Source organism: Elephantulus edwardii, unplaced genomic scaffold, assembly GCF_000299155.1.
Source record: "Elephantulus edwardii isolate Elephantulus edwardi_28Jun2011 unplaced genomic scaffold, EleEdw1.0 scaffold00008, whole genome shotgun sequence".
Lineage (NCBI taxonomy): Eukaryota > Metazoa > Chordata > Mammalia > Macroscelidea > Macroscelididae > Elephantulus > Elephantulus edwardii.
This window is the reverse complement of record NW_006399758.1, coordinates 5,017,239-5,026,149: the sequence shown is the minus strand read 5'-3', so window position 1 is coordinate 5,026,149 and position 8,911 is coordinate 5,017,239.

Sequence of the window (8,911 nt, the reverse complement as noted above, 5' to 3'; positions counted from 1 at the left end):
GTCGATCTGATTCCTATGCATACCATCAGGTGAAGTCCATGTGTATAACCTGCGTTTGTGTCTCTTATAAAATGTATTTGCAATGAATAAGTCAAAGAAAAATATTTGTAAAAGTCTCAAAAAAAGTTTCGATGAAAAATAAGACCAGAATGCACCTGACCCACGCCATGATAGTTTCGGTTGCTTCTTAAAAATCTAAAAGTTGGACAATGAATTTAAAAAGTTGAAGAAGAATTGATGTCCTTGAATTTAGATGTTGGCAAGGAATATCAAATAAAGTGCAGACTGCCAGAAGAACAAACAAATCTGTCTTGGAGGAAGATGCAACCAGAATACTCCTTAGAAGTAAAGATGATGAAACCACTTCATATATTTGAGCATGCCAGGAGGTGCCAGACCTGGGATAAAAGACACTGTGATGGGAAAAGCAGAGTGTATCAATTCCTCTGAATACTCTCAATGAGACAGATTGACCCAATGATTACAATAATGGGCTTGCACACAGTGGAGATTATGATAATGATCATTGTTCGGGATCACTATGAGTCATAGTGGACTTGATTGCACTCAACACAGAGAGAGAGAGAGAGAGAGAGAGAGAGATGAATCATGGCCTAGTGGAGCTGACACAAATTTGGGGAAGACAGATAAATCAACATCTCAGAGTGGCCTTATTATTTTTTAAAATTTTGAGAAAGAAATGACTCAATGATTATATTTGTAAATCATTTTCTGATTCAGGAAGTCACATCTTTTAGGCAGCATTGCACAATTCCACTGCTTACTAACTATTCTTCATTTTATGGCTTTCCTTTTTCTCTATGTGTATTGTTTTGGATGGTTTGTTTTGCTTTGCTTTTGAAGATGCTGTTGTTGTTAGGTGGCATTGAGTAAAGTATAATTATTTACCTGTTAATACTCTCTAGAGTGATTTTCATTTCAAATATATTTTCTATCTCTAACAATTTGAGTCTTATTTTTACATCATTTTTGTCTTAACATGTTCAATCTTTTCTCTGTCTCCTTGAACATACCAAATATAACTATTTAATGTTTTCTTTTAGTAATTCTTTAATTAATGCCAATCCTAAGTTTATTTTTTAATAATCTATTTTCTTCTCTTTATTGGATAGAATATTAATTTTTTCCTCTTTATTGACTTCTTTAAAGGCATTCTCATTTTTACTGGATGCTGGACATAAACAATTTTAGCTTATTTGGTGCTCAGTAGTTTGTATTTTTATAAGTACTCTTGGATGATGAATATTTTTTGTGGATTATATTCCATTAATATTGCCAAGTCACCGTTTAGATACCAGGAAACTATTCAATCCTTTAAAAGCTTGTTTGTGTAGGCAAGATTAGAGAAGTCTTTGGTTTAAGGAAATTATGTACCACGATGCTGGCACTATTCTTTGGAGTATTCTTCCTGATGTCTTATAAATTGCAAGTTTCCCTCCTACAATGAAAGGGGATGTGTACCCTGCACAATTGAAATAGTAAGGTTCAATTACTGCTCCTGCTATTCTTACTATAGAATTCCTCCCTGAGTCTTTGATATTGCTGTTATTGTTAGATATCGTGGAGTTGACTATGACTTAAAACAACCCTATCAACCCATCTTCTTGAAGCTCTTTCTCACTTTCTGTGATTCTCCACCATTTCCAGAATGATGCCTTCATCCAAGGACTAGTCCTTGGTAAATCTCCTCCTGTGCAATTTACACATCAGGAGTTCTGATGGCTTAGTTGTGTGGGGGGTGGGGGAGGAAATTTCTCTGCCAACACAAAGACAGGCTTCTCAAATCAACCAGTTTTTCCATAGCCAAAAGAACTTTTAATAGTTCCATAAAATTCATACAATGATCAGCTAAAAACTGAAAAGATTATGCAGATTGCTGGGCTTACCTCATTCTTTCCACTTCCTCTTTCTTGCTTTCTCTTCCTCTAACTCTCCCCACTTCCTCTCTTTCTTTCTATCCTGAACCTTTTGTTGTGTGTGCTTGTACATGTGTATTTGCATATACTTAATTGTCTCTTCTCCAGTATCCTGAAAACTCTAGTTATTTTGGCCACTCTGAAACTCCAGCACTTTTTCCTGAACTCAAGGATTTTGTCAAACTCCAGCAGAATTCTCAGTCCCTAAACTGTAGCTAGGTATTCTCCTGGCATTAAAGCAGAGTGATGATAGGGCGTGTTCCATTTCCCCCCTTGCTACTTCAAACCATATTAAAAAACTAACCCAAGGTGGATCAGAGATGTAGGGGTAAAACTTAAAATTATAAAGATAATCAGAGAAAAAATAGAAACACATTTAGGAACCCTAATCTATAACAAGGGGTGTTGGTGGCTTAGTGTCAAGGAATTAGGCTGCCAACTCAAAAGCATGAACTTCAAAAACACCAGATACTCTGTGGGAGAGTGCAGAGCAATCTCTTTCCATACAATTTACTCTGAAAACTCACAGAAGGGCCAGGTATGAATTGGTTCTCACTCAGTGACAAATAACAACAATAATCTACAGCATAAATAGACTACCAGATGTAGCCAAAAGTGTATAAACATGAAAGGATAAAATAGATGAATATGGTTTCTAAAAATTAAACTCTTATTTGCATAAAAAATAAGCAGCTCTGTGGCCTAGTGGTAAGAAGCTACACTGTAATCCAAAGGCACGCAGTTCAAATTTGCCAGCTGTTCCACAGGAGAAAGATGGGCAATCTCCTCTTATGTGATTAACTACCTCTGAAAATTGACTGGAGGGTCAGCTATGAGTTAGTTCTAACTTAACGGTACACAATAATAACAACAATATGCTTAAATTTTTTCTCAAAACTTACAAACTGGGAACAATCCTAAACAATAACATATCTTATAACGGGCTCATATATAGCATTAATAGAAAACTCTAGCACTTCAACAAAAATAAATTAACCAACCCAATAATAAAATGTGCAGAAGATATTAAAAGACTCCACAAAAGAAGATATTCAGATGGTAAAAATAAAAACAAACCGCATGAAAAAATACTCAAGGTCACTAATCATTGTTGTTCACATTGCTATGTGCATTCCAGTCAAATGTTATTCATAGTGATCTTATGAACAACAGACCTGGAATGTGCCTTATCAGGAGCCATCCTCACAATCTCTGACAAGCCCACTTCCACTGTGGTAGGCACAGTGTCAATTCATTCAATTGAGAGTCTGTCTTTAATTGACCTTCACCTTTCCCTGCAGAAGTCTTTTTCTAAGGATTGGCTCCTTTTGACAATGTGCCCAAAGCATGTGAGGCAGTTTCACCATCCCTGCCTTTAAAGAACACCCTGGTTACATTTCCTTCAAGATGGACTTTGTTGTTCTGTTGGTAGTCCATGTATTCTTTACCAACACTACAATTAACTCAAAAATAGCAATTCTTCTTCTGCCATCTTTATTCATTGTCCATCTGCCAAATGCTTAGGAAGCAACTGAAAGCACCATGGCTTGGGTTAGGGATACCTTAACCTTTAAAGTGATATCCTGGCTCTTTAGGAATTTTGTCATGTCCTTGGCAGCACATGTTCCTAAAGCAACACATCTTTGTGTTTCTTAACTGCTGCTAACATGCATTTTGATTGTGGATACGAATAAAACTAAATTCTTGACAATTTCAATCTTTTCTTCATCTATCATGATGTTGCCTATTGATTGCTCAGTAGTGAAGAATGTTGTTTTCTTAATATTTAGATGTAATCTCTACTGAAAGCTGTGGTCTTTGATCTTCTTCAGTAAATTCTTGAGATGTTCTTTCTTTTTTCACATGATGATATCATCTGCATAATGTAGATTGCTGATGAATCGCCTTCCAATCCTGATGCCATATTTGTCTCCATTTAGACTAGCTTCTCAAATTATTTGCTCATCAGATTAAATTTGTCATTGTTGTTATTCACTGTTGAGTCAGAAATGATGCATAGCTGACTCTCCAGTAGGTTTTCAGAGGCAGTAAGCTGCATGAGAGCAGATTACCAATCTTTCTCCCTCAGAGGAAGAGGCAGATGTGCCTTTGTGGTAGCAGTGTTAACTTCTTACCACTAAGCCAGTAGAGCTCCCTATTAGATTAAATAGGCATGCAGAAGGAAACACCTTTCCTGATTTTAAACTATGCAATGTTCCCTTATTCTGTTGGAACAACTGCTTCTTTGTCTCGGCAGAGTTTTAGCCTAAATCCAAGTAAGTAGTCTGTGATTCCCCTTCTTCTTAATGTCATTCATAATTTATTATAATCTACACAGACAAATGCCAATAAAACACAAGTAAATATCTTTTTTTTTTATTCTCTGCTTTTGGCTAAGATCTGACAACAGCTATGATATTCCTCCTTTCATGGCCTCTTCTGGATACAGTTTAAATTTCTCTCATTTCATTGCCAATTTACTATTCAATCTATTATAAATACTATTTAGTATTATCTTATTTGCATGTGATATTAACTATATTATTCAATAATTTCTATACTGTGTCACTTTTTGGGGAATGGGAACAAATACTAATTTAAACAAGTTAGTTGGCCAGATGTTGTTGTTGTTATGTGCCGTCGAGTCGCTTGCGACTCATAGCAACCCTATGTACAACAGCCCTAAACTCTGCTCTGTCCTGTGCCATTCGCACTGTCTCTGACACTCCCATCCCAATTATCCCAGTCACTGAATCAATCCATCTCATAGAGGGCCTTCCTCTCCTGCGCTGTCCCTCTACCCTCCCAAGCATGATGTCCTTCTTTAAGGACCGGTCTCTCCTCACAACATGTCCAAAGTATGTTAGACGGAGCCTCAGAATCCTTGCCTCCAAGGAGCCACCCAGTTTAACCCTTTCCAGGACAAATCCGTTTGTTTTCCTAGCAGTCCATGGTATTCTCAAGACTCTTCTCCAGCACCAGAGCTCAAAGGCATCAATTCTCCTTCTATCCTCCTTGGTCATTATCCAACTCTCTGATGCACGACAAGTGATTGCGAAGACCATGGCCTGTATTTCTAAAGGGAGCTTTGGTGGCCTAGTGGCAAGAAGCTGCACTACAATCACAGAGGTACGTGGCTTGAGTTCACCAGATGCTCTCCTGGAGAAGGAGGGGCAGTCTCCTCCTGTACCAGTCAGATCCAATTTGATGGTACATTCACAAAAAATAATAAAATAAAAATTTATTGGGATAGGGCAGTGAGCATGAACCAGTGTTGTACATGTTTGTTGAAACACTTTAACTGCTATTTCAAAATCTGTTTGTTGAAATACCTTAATTGGTAGACCCAATTAAAGAGAACAGTGAAATATTGCCTCATCCAAATAATACCAGCAAAACATACAGGACTGTAAATAACAAATACTGGCAAGGACGCAGTGAGATTGGAACTCTCATATTCTAGTGAGACTGTAACATGGTACAATCATGGTACAAAAGTGGGGAATTTCTCTGAATAGTTGAAAATGGAAGCACCATTTGATCTAGCTATTCTACTGTTGGAAATATTCCCCAAAGAAATATAAACCGCAATAAGAACAGATATATACACACTAATTTTTATCACAGCATTATTCTGTTTGGCAAAAAGACAGAAACAACTTAAGTTCCTATCAGTGAATGAATGGATAGAGAAACTATAATACATTCACACAGCGGAGTAATATGCAATATTAAAAACAATGAAGAATTTGTGAAACACTAGAATAATTTATTAAATACTAGACAACATGGGTGAGTCTAAAGGATAGTATATGCTGAATGAAATAAGTCAGTCACGAAAGAAAAAATACTATATGACACCACTGTTATAAAAAGCTAGGGAAACATTTACATACAAAGACAGCAAATCTACTATGGTTATCAGAGAGTTGAAGGAGAGGGGTTAGAAAGTGACTTGACTGACAACAAACATATATTAGGATCAGTAAAGGGAAGGATAATGTTGAATGAATGGACTATCGGGTATTATGTATATTGCAATTAATGTTATGGGACAAAATGCCTATGAATGATTGATTAAAAGAAAACAATATGTTTTATAAATGTTGCTTAACTAATAATGATAAAAAAAGAGCAATCATTAGGAAAGGACGGTATCTATAACATAGTAAAGACCAAAATCAGAGAAGAAAACGCTCAATGAGATAATTTCCAATGACAGTAACAAAGGGTCCTACCCATGTCAATCAATGATCATGATAATGGCACAGGCCTGGGAAACATTTCTTTCTGTTCTATATAAAGTTTTTATGAGGCAAACTCTACTCAATGCCAGTCAGTAATAACAACACATTATAAAATGTCCCACTGCAATCTATTTTTAAGGCCTTAAGATGTAACATTTGAGCTTTAATCAACCTTTGGCAAGAAATAATACACAAAAATTTTATTCTCTTTAAGTCAATTATTAATTAAAAAATTTTCAATTCTAGGCAAGGGAATTATTTTTGAGGACAGATATTTATAAAGATACTCATATTGGCTTACATGACTTTTGCATAAAGTCAAGCATTTAACAAGCTATTCATCTAGGTCTCATTTCCAAGTCAGTTGGTTTGTCAATTGATCCCCAATTCTCAAGAAGTACTGTTCATTATAAAACCCCAAATTACTTACAATCTAAACTGCAGATTAATATTTCACTATCACTCAGTCTCAACTTGGTAATATTTTTGCTACTACTTCTTTTGTTCCAGACTGAACAGCTTCTTAACATACATCATTCTAAATTTTCACAACCAACGGGGCATTTCTTCACCAACCTGTGATGTTGTCCGTGACTAGAGTGTCATCACTCATTTGAATTCCTTCTTTAAACTATTCCTTTCCTTTGCAATAACTGTCAACTCACTGTCTCCTAGGGTTTTTGGCACAACTGTCCTATACAGGGCAAATAATAATTACTAAAACTTTCCTAGTGAAATTCTCAATACTTATGCAAATTTTGCAGAGAAACATTTTCAATTCTCTCTGCTTTAAGTGTGCAAATCAGAATGAAAAATTATCATGCTATCAGTTGTGTCCAACTCTTCCCCAAGTCATGGGGCTATTGTTGCTGCTGTCTTATTCTGTAAACCTTTCAGAAACATTACTAATATAAAACATATGTTGTATGTTACATACAAAGTCTATTAATTCTTCTCCTATCTCATCAACTGTTTAATCAACTTGCCCCTATACTGAGATCAAAGTAGACCTTCAGCCTCAACTGGACCTTTCTTTTGTTGCTTCTCTGACCTGATTCCCAGGTCCAGTTCTGATGCAGTGTTACTGGAGCATTGTTTGATTTATACCTTGAAGAGCCTAACTTAGTATAATTTGTTCTTTTTCTTTCTGAGTTCCTAGTTTGGCAAATATGACTATCACTCCACCCGTATTTGTTAGTTGACTTACAAAAAAGCATCTCAAAGTGTAACAGAAAGAAATGTTGTATAGCCTCGTGTTATCCTCACAATTATTGCTGTTTGAGGCTATTGTTCCAACTACTGTGCCAATCCATCTTATTGAAGGTCTTCCCTTTCCCCCCCTACTTATCCTCTGCTTTTCAGAGCAATAATGCCCTTTCCAAATACTTGCACTTCTAATAATATGTTAAATTATACAAAGTGCTATTCTTACATCTAAGGGCTAGTGTGGCTCTATTTTTAGATGTTTGTTGTTGTTGTTGTGTACTATAGAGTCAGAACTGACCCATAACTGACCCTCCAGTGGGTTTTCAAGGCAATTAATTGCATGAGAGGGATTTATTTATTCTTCTGGCAGTCTACATTTTTCAGTAAACAATGTTCTTAACCAACATCATAATTAAAATTCAATATTGAATTCATGATTCAATATTCTTCTAATATTGCATATTCTTCACTGACATCATAATTCAAATGTTTCTGTTTTTCTGTGTTCTTTCTTGTTCATTTTCCAGGTCTTTTATCTGCTGTAAAATACCTCTTTTGAGTATCACTTTGAGGATGAAAATGGTTTGCCTGAGTCAAATAGTATTTTTGTCATCCAACACTCTATATTGGGGCCATATTTACATTAAACATACTCTCTTCCATCAACTCAGAGTCAAATAGTATTTTTGTCATCCAACACTCTATATTGGGGCCATATTTACATTAAACATACTCTCTTCCATCAACTCAGATTCAGGTCCTATTCACATATTACCATCTGTGGTCAGATTTTCCTAATCTCAAATGCCTATCTTCATTCTTATATACTGTTGTACTCATTTATTATGCTCTTATTCTTTCTATCATATAATGTCAGTGTCTACCGTATATTGAAAAACCATTTGCTTATCCCTTTAATCTTCAGAAGCTGCTGTCTTTCTATCTCAAAGAATACATTCATGGGCTGGTAGTTATTTCCCTGTTCATGAAACCTATTTCATTATCTCCTACTTATAAACTTTAATGAGTGTAAAGAATAATTTAAGCTTGTCACCACTCAATCCTTGGTAGTTAAATAATCCATTTTAACATGAAATGGCAGCAAAAACTTTTTAAAGTGAGCATATCATCAGTAAACTCAAGAGATCTTCATCTCTCTGCGGTCAAGTTGAAGCTAACTCATAGCTGACCTCCAGAGGAGTTTTGGAGGCTATAAATTGCACTGGAGGTGACCGTCTATAATTCTCCTGTGAAGCCACTGATAAACTTCCACAAGTTTTCCATAAATAATGAGTAGATCCTAAAATAACAAGTAATGACAGATCATTGGTAAATTTTGTAATTTAAAACTATTTCACTTCAATACTTGTATGTGTATATGTAGAGACAAGGCGTGGGAATGAGAAAAGCTCCGCCTCTCTCCCGTCGAAGATTCTGCTGAAAATTATCCAAAAATGTTTGGAGCAATATGTCAACAGAGAACTGCCAGATGTGCAGGCTGGGTTTAGAAGAGGTCGTGGT